A 21,018-nucleotide genomic window follows, 5' to 3' on the forward strand; every position below is an offset into this window, starting at 1 on the left:
CTCTTCCAGCAGCTCACAGACCCCATAGCAGTTGTGTAGCCTGCCGCCATGGGCGGTACTACACTGGTACAGACCACTGTACTCTGTCTCCACAATTAGACATACTTGAACAGCCCTATAGACTATAATAGGTACAAGTCCTATCCATGATGGACACAAATACCGACGTCTCAGCATCCCCTAAAAGAGTGCGCCAGATGAGGGCTTTTTCCCACCAGACGAGTTTCCAGTTCCCTCGGGTACTTCCTCGCTTGTAGGGGTAACAAGCAAAATCTCAATACACTTTAGCTTCAGACAACCACAAAGACTGGTCAAGTGCCAGCCACTGTCTGGAGGTGGGGGGCAGAGGGGCACAGCCCACCATTATGGCAATAAACTTAGAATGGTTCCTTACAATGTTACATATGTACAGAGCTGTAATAAAGCACCCATAGACTTCTACAGGGCTGCATTTACCGCCGATTTCCTGAAGCATATGGATATTTTTTATTTTCTGTGTGAATTCAACACAAAAATTATGATTCCAATTGATACACTTCAGAAACGACTGTCACTCAGTGTCATGGCCCGGTTACATCTACCGCTCATTGTGTACTGAGCGGTGACTGAAGCAGCACCTCTATGACTGAAAGCTGGAGGGTGCCAGGAAGAATAAAGTTGATTTCTCCTGGTAGCTGGATTTCTATTGCGGCGCCCACATTTAGAGCACTGTTAACCTGCAAATTAGCTACTGCTTAATAGCATTTGGGGATATGACAGGTTCCCTTCAAATTCAAAATTTCCTTCATTTTATCTGTTTTGGGATAGTCAGGAGGCACCCATGCACAATGAATGGTCAGCTAGTCCCTGTGAAATTGATGGGTCCTGCTGACTGATGTGTATGAGGGTGTTTTGGAGGTCAGCAACCTACTGTACTCCAGCTGCTGTGAAACAACAACTAGTAGGATGCCCCTGACCACCTGGCAAGAAGGAACATAAGGTCTTCAGCCATGGCAGCCACCAAAAGCCCAGATAAAATTACAGAATGTGAAAAGGGATTCTCTGGTATATTTTTAAACTTAAGATGTGGAAGCTGGCTGGAGTAAGAAGACAAAGTCTGGGCTTATCAGGGGCCCTTGAATCTAAGGCTAGTTTCACACTTGCGTTTTTTTCATTCAGTCGCAATCCGCCGTTTTGGAAAACAGCGGAATCCGTTAACGGATTCCGCTGCTTCCCATAGACTTGTATGGACAACGGATTGCGACTGATGGACCGGCATTGCTTCTGCTGGCCGACGCTGCGTTGCTTCCGCCGGGCAGAAGGAACGCAGATGTAACGTTATTTGAGCTGCGGAATCCTTAGGATTATGCTGCGCATGCTCTCTCTGGCTCCCTGCACACGTAACCAGGGTACACATCGGGTTACTAAGCAAAGCGCTTTGCTTTGTTACCCGATATTTAGCCTAGCTATGTGAGCAGGGAGCCTAACACTTCCCCACTCGGCTCCGCCCCCTCCCGCACTCCACTCCGTATGTACATATGCACAAACACAGACGCACACGCACACACACACACACACACACTCACCTTTCCCCAGCCATGCAGTCCCCGGCACTGACGTCCTCAGTGCCATGGCCCCGCTCGGCTCCACCCACCCCGCACTCCGCCCCCCGCACACATTCTCGGCGGCCAAACGATCAGCTGATCACCCGGCGGCCGGCTGCTGTGAGTGATCAGCTGATCACCCAGTGCCCGGCTGCTTTGAGCGATCAGCTGATCACCTGGCGGCCGGCTACTGTGAGCGATCAGCTAATCACCCGGCAGCTGGGTGATCAGCTGATCGTTCACAATAGTCTGCCACCGGTAAAACTGTTAAAAAAAAAAAAGCAGATTCTGTTGTTTTGTATGAACCGTTGCATCCGTTGTGCCACTATATGCAACTCATCCGTTGCATCCGTCACACAACGCAATGCAACGGATGCCGTTCAACGCAAGTGTGAAACTAGCCTAAGACACAATAGGCTTTGTATTTGTTTATTGGGCTTTTTTAATCATGAACATTATGGCTTACAGCCAATGAAAACCCAAAAGTCCTTATCTCAGAAAATTAGAAAAATTACCACAAAACACCTGCAACGGCTTCTATTTGCAGACCATGTAGCAGAAATATCTATCTATCTATGCTCCTTAATGTAAATATTAAATTCTATGCTAAAATTATTATTGTGTCCAGATTGTCCCTTCTTGTTTACGGATATTGTTCACCCACATTAGGTGGGATTTTTGAGAGGGATGGAAGCTAGGGACAATACTTCTAAAGGTGGTGTCACACATTGTGACGCAGCAGCGATCACGTCCAGCGATCTGACCTTATCAGGATCGCTGCTGCGTCGTTACATGGTCGCTGGTGAGCTGTCAAACAGGCAGATCTCACCAGCGACCAGTGACCAGCCCCCAGCCAGCAGCGACGCGTGGAAGCGTAACTAAGGTAAATATCGGGAAGGAAAGCACTTCTCTTGGTTACCCGATATTTACCTTAGTTACTAGTGTCCGCAGCTCTCACGCTGCCAGTGCCGGCTCCCTGTTCCCTGCACTCCTAGCCAGAGTACACATCGGGTTAATTACCCGATGTGTACTCCAGCTACGTGTGCAGGGAGCCGGCACTGGCAGCGTGAGAGCACACCGCTTAGTGCTGGCTCCCTGCACTCCTAGCCAGAGTACACATCAGGTTAATTACCCGATGTGTACTCCAGCTACGTATGCAGGGAGCAGGGAGCCGGCACTGGCAGCGTGAGAGCGGCGGACGCTAGTAACTAAGGTAAATATCGGGTAACCAAGGAAAGGGCTTCTCGGTTACCTGATGTTTACCGTGGTTACAGCTTACCGCAGGCTGCCAGACACCAGCTCCCTGCTCGCTTAAGTTCGTCGCTCTCTCGCTGTCACACAAAGCGATGTGTGCTTCACAGCGGGTGAACAACGTCCAAAAAATGAAGCAGGACATTCAGCAACGACCGGCGACCTCACAGCAGGGGCCAGGTCGTTTATGGATGTCACACACAGCGACAGCGACGGGACGTCGCTGCTACGTCACAGAAAATGGTGACTTAGCAGCGACGTCATTGTCGTCGTCGCTATGTGTGACACCACCCTAAGGCACTGAACCTTATACACAGAGCCAGAACCTTATGCTTTTATCTACTGACGAAGAAAAGGCCTTTGATAGGATAAACTGGTCCTTCAAAAAATGAAACACTGTGTGGCTTAGGTCTAAAATATAAAATGTTTGATGGATTTCTGCCTTATACACAAAACCGATTGCCAATAAAAAGGTAAATGGAGACTTACCCCAGGAGTTCACCATAAGTAATGGTACACGTCAAGGGTGTCTACTATCCCCTTTAACTTTTATATTTACACTAGCACTCTTCCTCAGGAGTATTCGGTCCGCTACTAATATAATAGGCCCTTGTATTTCTGGTTCTCCTTAAAAAATTGTGGCCTATGAGGATGATTTATTCTTCATTACCACTCACACATCACAATGACAAATCTGATGGCAGAATTCTGCTCCTACAATGGCCTATCTAACTTTAAAATTAACTTTTCCAAATCAGAAGCCCAGAGTGTTAACATGCTGCCATCATCCTTAGCTCCTTTGATGGCCGGTTTAAGCTTCAAATCAGCTAACTCAGTGTTAAGATATATGGAGATTCTTTAACCGAGACACATAAATCTGATGTACTACTTTTCATCATACAACTGACAAACAGTGGAGTAAAACCCCAAAAAGTCATACGTAAATAAAGCGCCATCAGTAAAAATAAAAAAATTAAAAAAGCTATAGCTCTCAAAATGCAGTATTACAAAAACAATGTTTAGTAGCCAAAACTAAAAACAAAACTATATAAATCTGGTATCACTGTAATCATACTGACATGAGGAATAAAGCTTCCTTATTACTTATACCACAAGGTGAATGGTGTAAAATATAAATAAAGCCAATTCTTCAACTGCTGTTGATTTTTTCATTCTGCTTCACAAAGAGATTGCATTAAGGCTCAGCTCACATTTATCCTGCGCTCTACACTGAGCGCTTACACAGGAGATTACGTGTACATTTCTGAAAGACGGGATTCAAACTAAATTGTCAACAGAAAATTCACTGTAATGAAGCAGAGGAAGTCACTTATAACCTTCATCTGGCCTGTGGTCCAACAGTGTCCATCTTTTTATGTGTCTTTTTAGGCATGCATAAAATTGAAATCAACACCAGTTTTGTGCATCTTTGAAAAGAAGAACACCAGTGAACAGAGGCCAAACATAGTCTGGAGTAACTCTAATAGTGAATGGATCCATCAGGGTTTTCACATGAATCACGTGTTTTGGAGATATGATGGAAGCGCTCAGCATCGAGCACAGAATAAATGTGAACTGATGTAAAAAGATTTGTATCCCAAATGGCCACCAAATAGCATTTAACCCAAAGCACAAGATAACAAGTCCCACTCAGATCCGTAATTTGTTAATGGAAATTCTGGGGGCTTCCACGTTACTGGTAGCACATAGGCTCTGGAAAAGCGCTATGGCTCCCCCCTCAAAAAGAAATCCAGAAAATCTGCACTTCCAAATTCAAATGCTCCCTCCCTTCTGGCAACTCAATATGCCTAAAACACATTTAGTGCCCACATGTTTGGAATTCCTGTGAAGAAGCCTGCTTAATTTACGGGTGTGTTTCTCCAGAAGCACAACCTGTGAACAATGTACAGGCAATACAAGGACTTATTTTCATTTTTTTAATTCTGCAACATTCACTGCATTAAACTCAATGGGTGTTTTCCAGAGAGAAAATCGCCACTACACCAGTAGATTAATTCCCATAATGGTGTAATTTTTGGAAATTTGTAGGTTTCTGCTGTTCTGGCACTTAGTGGCTCGGCAAATGGAGTCTGCAAACTATTTTAGGAAAACCTGTGCACGCACCTTCCTTTTTGAGCCCTGCCGTGTGGCCAAACATTACTGTACAGTTACAGTCACATGTGGGGTATTGCCACGTTCAGGAGAAACTTGTAACAAATTATCAGGACTTTTTTTTTACATATTCCCCCTGTGAAAATTGGAAATCTGGGGCTAAAACAACATTTTAGTAATTATTTTTAATTCTTTTTTTCTTCCACGTATCTAGATAAATTCCTTAAGGGGGTCTATTTTCTAAAATGGGGTGACTTGTGGAGGGGCTTCCACTGTTTAGGCACATCAAGGGCTCTACAAATAAAAAATGGCGTTCGCTATCAATTCCAGCCTATTTTGCATTCCAAAAGTCAAATTCTGCTCCTTCCCTTCTAAGCCCTGCCATGTGCCCAAAGAGTTGTTTTCCACCACATCAGTGTACTCACGAGAAATTGCGTAAGAAATTGTACTGTGCATTTTCTCCTATTACCCTTGTGAAAATAAAACACAAGGCTAAAACAACATTTTTGCGGGGAAAAATATGATTTTTTATTTTCACGCCACAACATCATAACATTTTGTGACGCAGCTGGGAGTTCAAAGTACTCACCCCACATCTATATAAATTCCTTGAGGGGTTTTGTTTCCAAAATGGGGTCACTGGTGGGGGGGTTCCCCTGTTTAGGCACATTAGGGGTTTCCAAACGCAACAAGGCATCTGCTATCGATTTCAGATTATTTTGCTCCCCAAATCCTTCCCTTTTGAGACCTGCCATGCACCCAAACAATAGATTTCCACCATATATGGGGTATCACCGTACTTAGGAGAAATTGCACAACAAATTGTATAGTCCATTTTCTCCTGAAAATGCAAAATTTGGGGCTAAGTGACATTTCTGAGGGAAAAAGTAATATTTTCATTTTTTCCTTCCACATTGCTTAAATTCTTGTGAAGCACCTAAAGGATTAATAAACTTCTTGGATTTGGTTTTGAGCACTTTGAGGGGTGCAGTTTTTAGAATGGTGTCACTTGGTATTTTGTGTTACATAGGCCCCTCAAAGTCACTTCAAATGTGATGCGGTCCCTTAAACAAATAGGTTTTGTTAATTTTGCTGGAAAATATTGGAAATTGTTGATAATCTTTGAACCCTTCTAATGTCTTAGCCCCAAAAAAATAAGTAAAAAAAAATTATGCTGATATAAAGTAGACATGTGGTAAATGTTATTTATCAACTAATTGTGTGACTTAACTCTCTGGTTTAGGGGTCTAAAATTTGAAAGTTTAAAAAGTGCAAAACGTTCACCAAAATTTTAATATTTTCACAAATTAACGTAAAAAATGTCAACCTAAATGTAACATTAGCACTAAGTACAATATGTCACGAAAAGAAAACAGAATCACTGGGATACGTTAAAGTATTCCAGAGTTATACATTACAAATATTATGCATACATTGTACATTTTACTCATATCTATGTACATTAGCATTTCTAGGGCGCCGTTTCATTCCAAGACCACACAATAGAAGTGTCCATATGTACTGATATTTGATTGTGGCTGTGCTGCTTCCTTACATGTAAAGCTATAATCATAGTAGCATTTTTGGGATCAATTTTTATGTTCCATAAGAACAGAAAATGGTAGCTCCTGTAATAAACACACCCTTCACATGATGAAGAGAGATGGTGCTAGGGTCCGTTTGGGTACTCATAATTTCAATGGAAAAATAGGACAGCATACCATACTTTATCTTTCAGTAAAAATCACAAATCTAATGGAAGCTCCAACACAATTGTGCACCTAACCAAAGACATCAAATATGCGGATATGTACTCGATAGCTCTTCAACCACCTCCTCCTTAATCCCTGACACTTATGATGCATATTACTGTGACCAGATTATTAAATACCAACATTGCATAATTATCCTAATCTCTGTTATCCAGACGACATCAGTAAATGAAGGTAATAAACAATAGCGGAAGCATGCCTAGACTCGCCTTGTAGGGTGTATGGGAATAACAAATAACATATTGCGTACTAATTTAACGAAATATGATAGAGAAGATAAAAATATGTAACAAGATATTCAAAGATATAAGCTAAACCACAATGCAACCAAACAATATTGACAGTACAAAACGGAATGTAGTAAGTCTTACTGTTTTGCAGTTGGGGCACACAAAGTCTCCATCATGGTTGACCACTCGAATGATCTCTCCGGTTGGTATACACTCTATCTTGAGCTCCATTTTTTTCGAGAATAGCAATGAGGACTGTGCACTATCCAGAAAGTGGATTCCTGTGCAATAACTATAGCCAATGTAATCATGCACCGTACTCCTTAAAACCTACAAGCCAACTGCGGCGTCTAGACTATAGCCAGAGGGTTTTAGGGAAGTTAAGGAAGGACTGGAAACCTCATTTCTCTGAGAACGTTATTTTAAGTGTATAATCCGGAATTATATGTTTATACAAAGTCAAGGTGAGAACGCTGACAATGAAAGTTCACGAGCGCTTTCCAGGAGGTCACAGATGATTCCTATGAGTGTCAAGACGTTTAGAAGCTTCTAATTTATTCCCCTGCTGAAAATACTGAACTTCATGAAAGTTCAAAGTCTCCTTAGAGCCCCCTAAGGAGGTCAAACTGTATTGGACTCGTTTGTGACTTGGCATTTGTCCACACATAGATATTGTTAGTTAGCCAATATACATGCCCATTCTGCTACGCTAGTTTGTAAAAGGAAAGGTAAAAAGTTCAGTTTTTCAGGCCAGGAAAGAGGTGCTACAAATTCTTCCATTATGTACCTATATATAGGCTTATTTAAAGTAACATTGCTATAAATGATATGTAATTCCAAACATTGTGCTTATGGTAAAGTTTCCTGTTAAATCAATCCAAGCACGGCTCACTTTTGTGTCTCCTGTATGACATCTATTTATACAATATGTTTGTCAAATGTGTTTGGACAGTGAGGTTAAAGATCCAAATTTTTTATTCTTTTTTAACGTTGCAGATTCTGACACTGTACCATAGTTTCATAAAAATGTGATCTTACAAGAGACTGAAAAACTCATGTTTCTAGAAAGCTATAAAACAAGGATTGGGTGTTCCCTTCCATATGGAAGTAAGAGGATGGAGAAGTCAAGGGGCACTAGAGAAACTTCCTCCTATAATTAACTGGGGAAACTACTGGAAAAACATTGTTATTATGTCATGTACTTTTATACAGAAAGCACCCAATCATAAATGTAAGAATTTATGATTTTTATGAAAGTACAACTACTATAAGCATAAAACATTTATTTAATTCTTAACACCATAATTAAAATACCCAACTCCTGTCATATTAATTCTTATTTAATTTTCATCTTCAATGGCAGGCGATATAAAGCTATCCCTTTCCTAATATAAAGCTATCCCTTTCCTAATATAAAGCTATCCCTTTCCTAATATAAAGCTATCCCTTTCCTGAGAAATGTAGTAGGTGATGTACTAACATTGGTATTTTATCCATTAGATATGAGAGAGATGTACCATATCTATTTAGGGACACACATCTCTTAATAAATTTGGCCAATCTTTATCTGTGTGCTAGAACTACTGTATACACCAACTATGAACTGGCATTTGCCCTATGATTTATGACAATTTCTGGCATAAATCATAATAAATCTAGTAGAAAGCCTTGCCCCCTTCCCAATAAACCCTGCTTACTTATACAAATATATACTGTATATAATCAGGAAGGATCCCACATCAAGAAAGTCACTACATTTTTACAGAACAGCGGCTTCTGCAAAATGTGCATCTCTATTTTATAGACTTTTAAATTTTATTTACAGCAGTATATCTTAATAGTAATTACACCTTTATTTGGAACAAACTATTTAGACTGGTTGCTTCACATAATTAAAGGGAACCTGTCACCACTTTTTCAGCCTATAAGCTGTGGCCACCACCACCGGACTCTTATATACAGCATTCTAACATGCTGTATATAAGAGCCCAGGCCGCTGTGAGAACATAAAAAACACTTTACAATACTTACAGTGCCTACAAGTAGTATTCAACCCCTTGCAGATTTAGCAGGTTTACACATTCGGAATTAACTTGGCATTGTGACATTTGGCCTGTAGATCAGCCTGGAAGTGTGAAATGCACTGCAGCAAAAAAGAATGTTATTTCTTTTTTTATTTTTTTTTTAAATTGTGAAAAGTTTATTCAGAGGGTCATTTATTATTCAACCCCTCAAACCACCAGAATTCTGTTTGGTTCCCCTAAAGTATTAAGAAGTATTTCAGGCACAAAGAACAATGAGATTCACATGTTTGGATTAATTATCTCTTTTTCCAGCCTTTTCTGACTAATTAAGAGCCTCCCCAAACTTGTGAACAGTACTCATACTTGGTCAAAATGGGAAAGACAAAGGAGCATTCCAAGGCCATGAGAGACAAGATCGTGGAGGGTCACAAGGCTGGCAAGGGGTACAAAACCCTTTCCAAGGAGTTGGGCCTACCTGTCTCCACTGTTGGGAGCATCATCCGGAAGTGGAAGGCTTATGGAACTACTGTTAGCCTTCCACGGCCTGGACAGCCTTTGAAAGTTTCCACCCGTGCCGAGGCCAGGCTTGTCCGAAGAGTCAAGGCTAACCCAAGGACAACAAGGAAGGAGCTCCGGGAAGATCTCATGGCAGTGGTGACATTGGTTTCAGTCAATACCATAAGTAACGTACTCTACCGCAATGGTCTCCGTTCCAGACGAGCCCGTAAGGTACCTTTACTTTCAAAGCGTCATGTTAAGGCTCGTCTACAGTTTGCTCATGATCACTTGGAGGACTCTGAGACAGACTGGTTCAAGGTTCTCTGGTCTGATGAGACCAAGATCGAGATCTTTGGTGCCAACCACACACGTGACGTTTGGAGACTGGATGGCACTGCATACAACCCCAAGAATACCATCCCTACAGTCAAGCATGGTGGTGGCAGCATCATGCTGTGGGTCTGTTTCTCAGCCAAGGGGCCTGGCCATCTGGTCCGCATCCATGGGAAGATGGATAGCACGGCCTACCTGGAGATTTTGGCCAAGAACCTCCGCTCCTCCATCAAGGATCTTAAGATGGGTCATCATTTCATCTTCCAACAAGACAACGACCCAAAGCACACAGCCAAGAAAACCAAGGCCTGGTTCAAGAGGGAAAAAATCAAGGTGTTGCAGTGGCCTAGTCAGTCTCCTGACCTTAACCCAATGGAAAACTTGTGGAAGGAGCTCAAGATTAAAGTCCACATGAGACACCCAAATAACCTAGATAACTTGGAGAAGATCTGCATGGAGGAGTGGGCCAAGATAACTCCAGAGACCTGTGCCGGCCTGATCAGGTCTTAAAAAAGACGATTATTAGCTGAAATTGCAAACAAGGGTTATTCCACAAAATATTAAACCTAGGGGTTGAATAATAATTGACCCACACTTTTATGTTGAAAATTTATTAAAATTTTACTGAGCAACATAACTTGTTGGTTTGTAAGATTTATGCATCTGTTAATAAATCCTGCTCTTGTTTGAAGTTTGCAGGCTCTAACTTATTTGCATCTTATCAAACCTGCTAAATCTTCAGGGGGTTGAATACTACTTGTAGGCACTGTACCTAACGGTTGCGTGGTTGGCCATATGGGTGTCTCCGTTGTCTGGTGCAGGTGTCGCCTCTTTTGGTCATCTTTGTTCTCCTTCTCTAGCCGCGGTGCATGACACGTCCGACGTCATACACACTCGCCAGCATTCAGGTCCTGAGCAGGCACACTTTGATCTGCCCTGAGGAGGGCAGATCAAAGTATTGTAGTGCGCCTCCGCAGGACCAGCGAGTGTGTATGATGTAGCCGTGTCATGCACACAGGCTTCAGAAAGAGGACGAAGATGGCCGAAAGAGGAGGCGCCAGCACCGGAGAACGGAGACGCCCATATGGCCAACTACGCGACCGTTAGGTAAGCTTTATAAAGTGTTTTTTATGTTCTCACAGCGGCCTGGGCTCTTATATACAGCATGTTAGAATGCTGTATATAAGAGCCCGGTGGTGGTGGCCGCACCTTATACGCCAAAAAAGTGGTGATAGGTTCCCTTTAACATTCCAAAACAAAATATTTTCAGCTAACATTCAATGTAAAAATGTATTTACTTTTTATATTGTTGCTTATGCTTAGATTCTTTACTATATATTGTGTAGCCACTGACTTGTAGCCATATGAGGGTTTGTGGGTTTTTTTCTGGATAAGTTGTATTTTGCATCTATTGAAAAACTTGTGTACATTTTTTAGGATGGCAATAAAACAAAACCCCTGCAATTCCATATTATTGTTGTTTAGTTTTTTACACTATTCAAAATGCACAATGGTTTTGTTACAATTGAGTAATCTTAAATTTATTATTTTTATCATTTTTTATTATCTTTGCATAATAAACTTAACCTTATCTATAGACAGCAGCAATAATAACTGTAGCAAAGACCTGAGCTAATTAAACGTCTTCAAACTTCTGCTGTCTGGCGAGTTCAGGGGAAGGTGACGGCAGAATATAAGGCATGATGGGATCACTGTAACTGGCAATTTAGGAAGCAGCTTAGACAATATTGAGGGGTTTAGCTGACACTCTAACATGTATGGGAGCCCTGGACAACTTTTTGTCTGGGAGATATTGATCTGCAATGTCAGATTTCAAACTGTCGATTCACTTATTCTACTGGAGATTTCCCACCAGCAGACATGTCTGGCAGCAGCTCTCTTACAAAGAACTCAAAGTGAGAATGTGAGTACTCCTGTTTGTGGGAGTCAGAGAGGTGGACGAAATGGGTGTGTAACATCCATACCGGCGTCCCCTGTCCTGCCTCCCTCCCCCGGCGGGGAAGGCAGCACTTTCACCTTCCTGGCCACCCAACAGTGTATGCTCCTTCCCGTTCCCTGCTGCCATCTACTGGAGCCTGCACATGCCGCAAAGGCCTCCCGGGAGTGCCCTTATGGTGCATGCGCAGACAAACCTTTTCTTAAAGAGCCTGTACGCCCTAACCCAGAAGTTCCTCTCAGCATGGCTGAGAGGCAGTGAGTATTTAAGGAACCTTCCCCTTAAGGGAGGTGCCTTGACAATGAGTTCTGTATGTTGCTTGTTCTCAGGTTCCTTGTGCTGCCACTGCTGTTACTGAGCTGTGTGCTGTTGCTGATTCATGTCTGTGTTTCAGTGCATATCAAGTCTGTTGCAGCTGTCTTACTCAGGAACGTGAGCAATTTGTTTATGGGAATGAGAGAGGGGGACAAAATGGCTGTGTAACACCCGTACCTGCAATCCCTGTCCTGCCCCCCCTCCCCCAGCGGGGACGCCGATTCTGTCACCTCCCCAGCCACCTAGAGATGTCTACCCGATCTCCGGTTCATGCTGCTGACTACAATGGTCTGCGCATTCTGCACAAGCCTACTGGGAATGCCTGTAGAGTGTGCATGGAGACACGCCCCTTTTCTAAAAAAGCAAGTACGCCCTGACCTGGAACTGGCCTCTCAGCTCGGCTGAGAGGCTTCAGGTATTTAATAAAGCTTTCCTTTATCTATACATTGCTAGTTCTAAGGTCCATTGTGCTACTGCTGCTGTCATTGTGCTGTATGGTGTTGCTGATTCATATCTGTGTGCATTACAAGTCTGCTGCTGCTACTGCAACTATCCGTGATGGCCACCTTTCACGATATCTGCTGCCGCTGCTGTAAGTATGCACACTAGCCACCTGCCACGACATCCACTGCCGCTGCTTAAAGTATCCACATTGGCCGCTGCTACCACATCAATCCATCCATCCCGTCTGAATCTACAAAACCGGCTGCTGCCGTTTCTATCATCAGAGACTGTTAGTGTTCGTACCCCTGAGGCCAGCTGTCGCATCATCAGTCTTCCCAAGGGGCACCTGGTCTCACACCTGCAGCACAACACCCTCACCATCAGTGGCTCTGGGGAAAACAAGGTATGGTTCCGTAGTCAAGCCCCTTTGATTTTCCTGTGTGCTGTGTCCCAGGAGGTCCGCAAATCTCTTTCTCGCCTTGCAAGCATTATACTTTCCCCAAGTCATTGATCCTGCAGGCCTTGGTCCCGCTCAGTTCACCAGCTTGCAGTAAAAGGTGGTCCGGGAACATGAACAACAGGACTGGATGTGGCTCATCTTCTGTCACTTGACAACCGCTTTCAAGCCATGTCTGTGCTGAATGTGGTACAGGCTGCAGTTCCTACTCCAGCAACAGTTTTGAGTCCAAGTTCCTGTCTTCATATAATTTCTCCTACATGGTTTGACGGTGATGCCCTATTACGCAGAGGCTCCCTGCCCTTTGAGCTGCTTTCACATCTGTTCTCAAATCGGACCAAGGTGGCCTTTATAATGTTGCACGTGAGTGGCAAAGCTCTGGCTTGGATTAACTCACTGTGGGAGAGAAGTGATCCAATTATCCAGAATCTGCTGATCTTCTTGGAAACATTCCGCAAGTTGTTTGATGAGCCGAGTCGAGTCTCTTCGCCAGCATCCTTGTTGCTCAGACTCTTCCAAGGGAGCCTTACTGTAGGCCAATATGCCATTCAGTTCCGCACCATGTCCTCCAAACTGGGCTGAAATAACGAAGCACAGGTGGCTATTATCTGGGAAGGATTGTCTAGAAGAACAAAGGATGAGCTGGTGGGTCAGGATGTGCCATCTTCTCTAGACAACCTAGTATCACTGGTTATCCGCATTGACCTATGGTTCCAAGAACAATCCAGAGATACAAACTGGGAGAAATGGTCATTGTGCTTGGCTCCTTCTTTCCAGAAGCCCATCATGCCACTGTCTGTAGGCTCCACTGTTTCCTCCAAGTCCATGGAGTTATATCAAGTGCATCCGGCAAGTCATCGCCATGAAATCCGCCGCACCAGTGAGGGATGCTACTACTGCAGAAGTCCTATGCACCTGATTAGCTTCTGTCCTAAGAAGCTGTGAAACTGCCCAGCATAGGGTCAATAGGAGAGGTTAACCTAAGTGAGAGCAAGTCCTCTTTACCACTATACATGACTGTGTCCGTAACTAGTGGTGACACCCAGTACATGATCCCACTGAACTCTGGTGCTGATGGGAATTTCATACAGTAAGCCATAGTGGATTGGTATCGGACTTCTGTTCTTCAGCTTCACACTCCCATTACTGTGCTGTTGGTGGATAGAAAGCCTCTGTTTGAGGCCATCATGTTCGTCACCGAGGAAGTTGACCTTCATGTGGGAATGCTGAAAAACCGCCTTTCACGTGTTACTGGGAATGTTGCATCCACTGTTACTGAGCCTGCCATGGTTTTGGAAGTATGAACCAGTTTTGAACTGGAGATCCAAGGAGGTACTCAGGTGGGGGTCACTCCTGCAATGAAAGTTGTCTCATTTCCATGCCATCTGCTCGTCCGCCTGTGAAACCCTCTAATCTTCTGGAGCTGCTGTCCGCCTACTGGGCCTACGTGTATGTCTTTGACAAAAAGGAGGCTAAGACCCTGCTGCCACATAGGCCGTATTACTGTTTTATCAACCTCCTTCCTGTTCCACTCCTCCTCGCTTCCATATTTATCCTCTGTTTCAGGCTGAGACCCAAGCCATGACCGAGTACATTAAGAAGAATCTGGCTAGAGAATTCATCCACAAGCCCTCCTCACCGGCCGGAGCCAGATTCTTCTTTGTAAAGAAAAAGGACGGGTCTCTTCGGCCATGTATCGACTACAGACGTCTCAACCAAATTACGGTAAAGAATTAATACTCGCTGCCACTCATATCAGAATTGTTTAACTGGCTCCGGGTCTCCAGGATTTTTTCCAAAGTTTGTCCAGATATAATCGGGTGACAAATGGAAGACAGCCTTCAATACCTGTGACAGCCAAAATGAGTATAAGGTAATATTATTTGGGCTCAGCAATGCCCCAGGAGTCTTCTAGGAATTAGTCAACAATATATTCCGAGATCTGCTGTACTCATGCGTGGTAGTGTACCTGGATGACATCTTGGTGTTTACTCATGATTTGCCCATACACAGAAGAGATGTTCTCCAGGTGTTGCAGAGGCTAAGGGAGAATCACTTCTATGCCAAATACGAAAAGTGCTTTTTTGAGCGGTCTTCCCTGCGTTTCTTAGGATACATAAGCTCGGACACTGGCCTGAGGATGGATCCAGCCAAGGTATGGGCGGTACTGAAGTGGCCTCGGACCGACGGTTTAAAAGCAACCCAGCGGTTCGTCAGTTTCGCCAATTATTGTCAGCAGTTCATTCCACAATTCTCGTTCCGGATTCTTTCCAGCTCGGCTTTGACCTGCAAGGGGGCGAATCCAAAGATGTGGACTCCTGAAGCGGCAGGTTCATTTGTCGCCCTCAAGCAGGCCTTCTCTTTGGCTCAAGCTCTGCATACACCAGAGACTAGTAGGCAGTTCATCCTGGAAGTAGATGGTTCGTTCTCTTGTGCCGGTGCGGTCTTCATGCAGAAATCTACGGGTAAGATGGTAACTTGTGGATTCTGAAGCTTCAGAATTAGGCTCCAAAGACTTACATTGTGAAAGTAATTTCTGGTTTACACAGTAACCCCAGTGTGATCAACTTATGCGGGCGTCACACGAGACGATCTATCATGCGATGCATCGTCGGGGTTACGGTTTTTGTGACGCACATCGGTATCGTTTGCGACGTTGTCCCGTGTGACACCTACGAGCGACGCAAAATGTTTGCAAATTGTGTGCAAATTCTTTATCTGTCACACGTCGCTCATTTTAAAAAAATCGTTTATTTTTCTTTCAGCTGGTTGTTCATCGTACTCGGGGTAGCACACATCACTCCGTGTGACACCCCGGGAACGATGAACACAGCTTACCTGCGTCCTGCTGCACCCGCCGGCTATGCGGAAGGAAGGAGGTGGGCGGGATGTTTACGTCCCGCTCATCTCCACCCCTCCGCTTCTATTGGCCGGCCGCTGTGTGACGTTGCTGTGACGCTGAATGTCCCTCCCCCTTCAGGAAGAGGATGTTCGCCGCCCACAGCGAGGTCGCTCAGCAGGTAAGTACGTGTGACGGCGGTTTAACGACTTTATGCGACACGGGCAGCAATTTGCCCGTGACGCACAAATGACGGGGGCGGGTACGATCGCTCGTGAGATCGCACGATAGATCGTACCGTGTGACGCCCGCATTAGTCTATTTTCTGGTCACATGGACCAAAAGACTGGAAGCGGCACTGAAAACTGGAGAAGACAGTGACCGGCAAGTATTTTAATGCACTTACACATCATCACAGGTAGGTAATATTGATGGATTCTGAAAAAAACATGTTAATGGAATATCTTCTATAATAAATAAGAATATAGCTGATTAATAATTTATAGAAAATTTTATAAGATCAGTTTATAATCCTAAAAATGCACATAGGTATTAGTGACGGTACAGTCCATCCATGGATGTAAATCACTCTGAATATGATAACATTCCTAACATTGCAGGATTCAATATGTTATTACTCATTATCTCCTATAAGGCACAAAAGAGAATTCACAATGACCTTCAGTACTCGAGGTTTGGTTTGTGGGAAGAATTTCTTGAATATTTTTGCCATTTGCTGTCTTTAATACGACATTGAATATAAATTACTGTAGTTTCATCCCCATGTCACCATTAGGGCTGAGTGAGGAAATGATGAGGATGTAGACAATAGCTCTTATCTGTTAGTATTTTTAAGATTCTCAGCTATTTCCTGTTTACAATCAGAACGCAGAAATAACTGTTTATCACACACAGTAGGCAAGATTAAAAATGTCCTAAACTTCGGTTAAATAGGGAAAGTGGAAGTCAACGAAATGTTTGCGATAAAGCCATTTCCTATTCTAATAGAAAATGACATAACTCTTACGTCTCTGAAGCCACTGCAACCCCTAAAGGAAAGTAACACCCAAGAAAATAGGTTAAATATCATGATCTTTAAGCAATATTTAGAAAAATACTTAGGGGTCATTCATGAAGAGGAAGGATTAACTTACATAGCAATTTGTTATACATATGTCAGTAGTACAGAATGTATATGCAAGTTTAAGCACATACATTACTTAGTAAAGTACATTGCATTGCAATAACATGACCACCGGACATGACATTTCACCATGTTAAAGTCCTGCAGGTCTTAGAGGGGTGGCTGAAGAAATTTTCATTTTCATATCTATTTATTGCCCTAATCTAAATTAATTTCTAATATGACTGCATTAAACATTTCCTATTCTTCCCTCACTACACTATCTAGCTACTATTGATTTCTTCTCTACTTCCTATCTGATGATGCTTTGTTTGAGAATTGCCATGCCAAATGGAATACCAAAACAAAGCGACATCAGGGGGCAGTGGCTGCGGTCACTGCCACAACCTCTGCTCCTTCCCTGAAACTATGTGTCATCAGTGACGCTTGATTCAGGGACTGCTGTGTGCGATTTGCACAATGACAGCTTGCTCTGTGTTGCCAGCTCAGATCAGTAGACGTCTATTGTGGGGGGGGCGTTGGTCTCTAAACGCAGCTGGGTACTCGGACAATCATTGTATGCTGCTCTGTTGTCGACTCTACAGATCTGAACTGGCATCACAGAGAGCACTGTCAATGTGCAAATCGCACAATTACAGCGGAGTGCAACCATATCAGCCTCTGAAACCAGCATCACCAATGACGCTTCATTTCAGGGACTGCTGTGTGCGATTTACCAGCATCACCAATGACGCTTCATTTCAGGGAGGGCGGGTTTTCAGTGACTGGCTTCAGCCTCTGCCCTCTGATGATGCTTTGTTTGAGTCTCCCAGCATGCGCTGGTATTCTCAAAGGAAGTGTCATCAGACAGGAAGTAGGAAATAAAACCAATAGTAGATAGATAGTGTTGTGAGGGAAGGATAGGACATTTTTAATGCAGCCATATTGGAAATTAGGTTAGAGTAGTGCAATAAATAGATAGAGATTTAGATTAAAATTTCTTCAGTCATCAGACCACCCCTTTAATATTTACTTCTACATTCGGAGCCTAAACAGTTGGTTCTAAGTTTGGTTGCATTTTTGCTGTTTTTTCCACCTAATAATCTCATACCCACTACCGGAAAAATGCTATTGTATAGTTGATGTATGGCACACAGATTCATGAATAATATACGACTTATTATGGATATATTGTACACTCCAGCAACATTTCTTTGGCCCTCTTTGGCCTAACTACACTGGTTCAATTTGTGGCCAATAATGAGCCCCAATGGTTTATATTAAAGTTGTTCGGTGATGATGATTGTTCTGTCCCCATATCCAGCATATATGCACTGTGGGTCCATAGTGAGAAAAGCACAATGCCAATGTTTGTCCTTGTTATTTGAAGCACATCATATGTTTACATGGAGCAATGTGCTGCTGATAAAGATGAATTTTATACTGAAAAGAAATCAAATCACCCCATGAACGAGGATTTTGCAGTTGTAAATTGATTTCCGGCATGTATTCTCAGGCCAATATCGAGGAACACTGTTCCTCTTAATTCCTGTTCATAGCATCTCAAAGTAGTTATCCTAAGTCATTATGGCTATAAAAGATCTGATTCCTATCATTTGACAACTATCCCCCCCCCCCAATCATACACCCATCATATTTTCAGAAGAGATCTGTGCATCTGGGAGACTTTTCACTAAAATGTATGAGGGGCTTATCAAGCTCTGTAGACTTTATACTTTCTTAGGTATTTTTCTCTTGGTTCTATAGTAACCCAGCACTTTACACACTAGTCTTACCAGGTATACAGGTAAATCTGGTCCTGCATGTGGATTTCATGAATGGACTACCTCTGAATAAGTAAAAGGAATAAATGTGTAAATTGCTGTACTCTGGTTTCTTTTTACCAGTGGTGGAATGACAATTGTTGGCTGAATGATCGGCCCCTGCAACTTGCCCTTAAGTAGAAAATATTTGCATAATACAGCATGTGATGGGGCATGTCATTTTCTATACATCCCGCGTGTGGTACAAAGGCGCATAGGGCAGTTTTCACCATATTATAGATTATGAAAGGTTGAATTTTAACCTGTCCTATTTCCTGTAAATGAGCAGTTCCAGCGTTTCTTGTGTCGTTTCTTGCATTCACTTGAGAGGCGTGTTTATGACCCTGTAACTGCCTTCCATCTGCGTGTCACTGCACGTATTGTGCCCAACAGTAAACTTTTATGTATACTTGGGAAAGCAAGCAAATATTATACTGTAGTCTCATCTACACAATGTAACTTTTCAGTACAAATGCTCAATATCACTTTCTCTAAATGGGCTCTTAAGCTAGGGCCACATGAGCATATAGCATCCAATGCAAGAGCATCGGATGTGATATGCTAATGACCCTTGGCTCCTGCTCTGCTGCGGGCATCATCCGAGTGTCATGCAACTGTTATCTGATCTTTGACCAAATCACAGCTGCGGAGGAGAGGAAGAGAATAATCTCTCCATCTCCTCCATTGTCAGCTGATGCGTATCAGCTGATGTCATCCGAGTGCATGCAGTCCGATATTTCACTTGCTCCCATAGACATGTATGGGTGAGAGAGACACGTCTGTCGCTGACACTGGCAGCATGCTGTGATTGTTTCCTCGGTCCGATTAGGGATGAGAAAAAAAAATGCAGATTGGAACAGCCCCATAGAGTAACATGCTTCCGAGTGGATTGCGATTTTTTTTTTATTGCAGTCCACTAGTCCGATTTTACTTCCCGTGTGTCCTAGACCATACATCATAGAATATACAAAGTAAATGTTTTTGTTTTTCTAAATATCCTCTTTATTTGCATTTTTAGTTGCTAATCAACAATCTAATATATAAAGCTGAGTGTATGTGTGTATGTGTGTATGTATGTGTATGTCCGCTAAAGGAATCCGCATGTACAATCACGAAATTTTGCACAGACGCTCCATGTGACTCAGGGAATGTCATAGACTATATTTTGACTGGAAAATGTAATCCTGCGCTTTACAGTTGCGCTCTAAAATTCTGCCTCAATTAAACTGAATGGAGCTGGGAGCTGCAAGTTAATAGCAACTGTCAGTGGTTGCTATAGGAACAAAATAAACTGTTAATATAAGAAGCTTATGTGCGAGGTAATATGATGTCGGTGGGGAGACGGATAGAGAGAGACAAAAAAGACAGAGAGTCACAGACAGAGACAGACGTGGAAAGAGACAGACGGGGAAAGAGACAGCCCTGGAAAGAGACAGCCGGGCAAAGAGACAAACGGGCAAAGAGACAGACCTGGAAAGAGACAGCCCTGGCAAGAGACAGACGGGGAAAGAGACAGACAGGGAAAGAGACATACAGGGAAAGAGACAGCCCTGGAAAGAGACAGCACTGGAAAGAGACAGATGGGCAAAGAGAGACCTGGAAAGAGACAGACCGGGAAAGAGACAGACCGGGAAAGAGACAGACCGGGAAAGAGACAGACCGGGAAAGAGACAGACGGGCAAAGAGACAGTCGGGCAAAGAGACAGACGGGCAGAGAGACAGCCCCGGCAAAGAGACAGCCTGGGCAAAGAGACAGCCCGAGCAAATAGACAGCCCAGGCAAAGAGACAGCCCTGGAAAGAGACAGCCCTGGAAAGAGACAGACGGGCAAAGAGACAGATGAGCAAAGAGACAAACGGGCAAAGAGACAGCCCTGGAAAGAGACAGACCTAGAAAAAGACAGACCTGGAAAGAGACAGACCGGGAAAGAGACAGACAAAGACAGGCGTGGAAAGAGACAGTCGGGGAAAGAGAGAGACAGACAGACACACACATAGAGACAGACACAGAGATAGAGAGAGACAGACAGACACAGAGATGGAGACAGATAGACTGATACAAATACAGACAGAGAGATAGAAACAGACAGACAGAGACATAGACACAGACAGACAAGGAAAGAGACAGACAGAGAGACAGACAGACAGACAGCGACACACAGACAGAGACTGGGAGAGAGACAGAAAGATAGTTACTATTCCGGGCAACGCCCGGGTACTACAGCTAGTAGTCATATAAAAGAGGAACAGAAGAATTTT

This window comes from Anomaloglossus baeobatrachus, chromosome 2, assembly GCF_048569485.1.
Source record: "Anomaloglossus baeobatrachus isolate aAnoBae1 chromosome 2, aAnoBae1.hap1, whole genome shotgun sequence".
Taxonomy (NCBI): Eukaryota; Metazoa; Chordata; class Amphibia; order Anura; family Aromobatidae; genus Anomaloglossus; species Anomaloglossus baeobatrachus.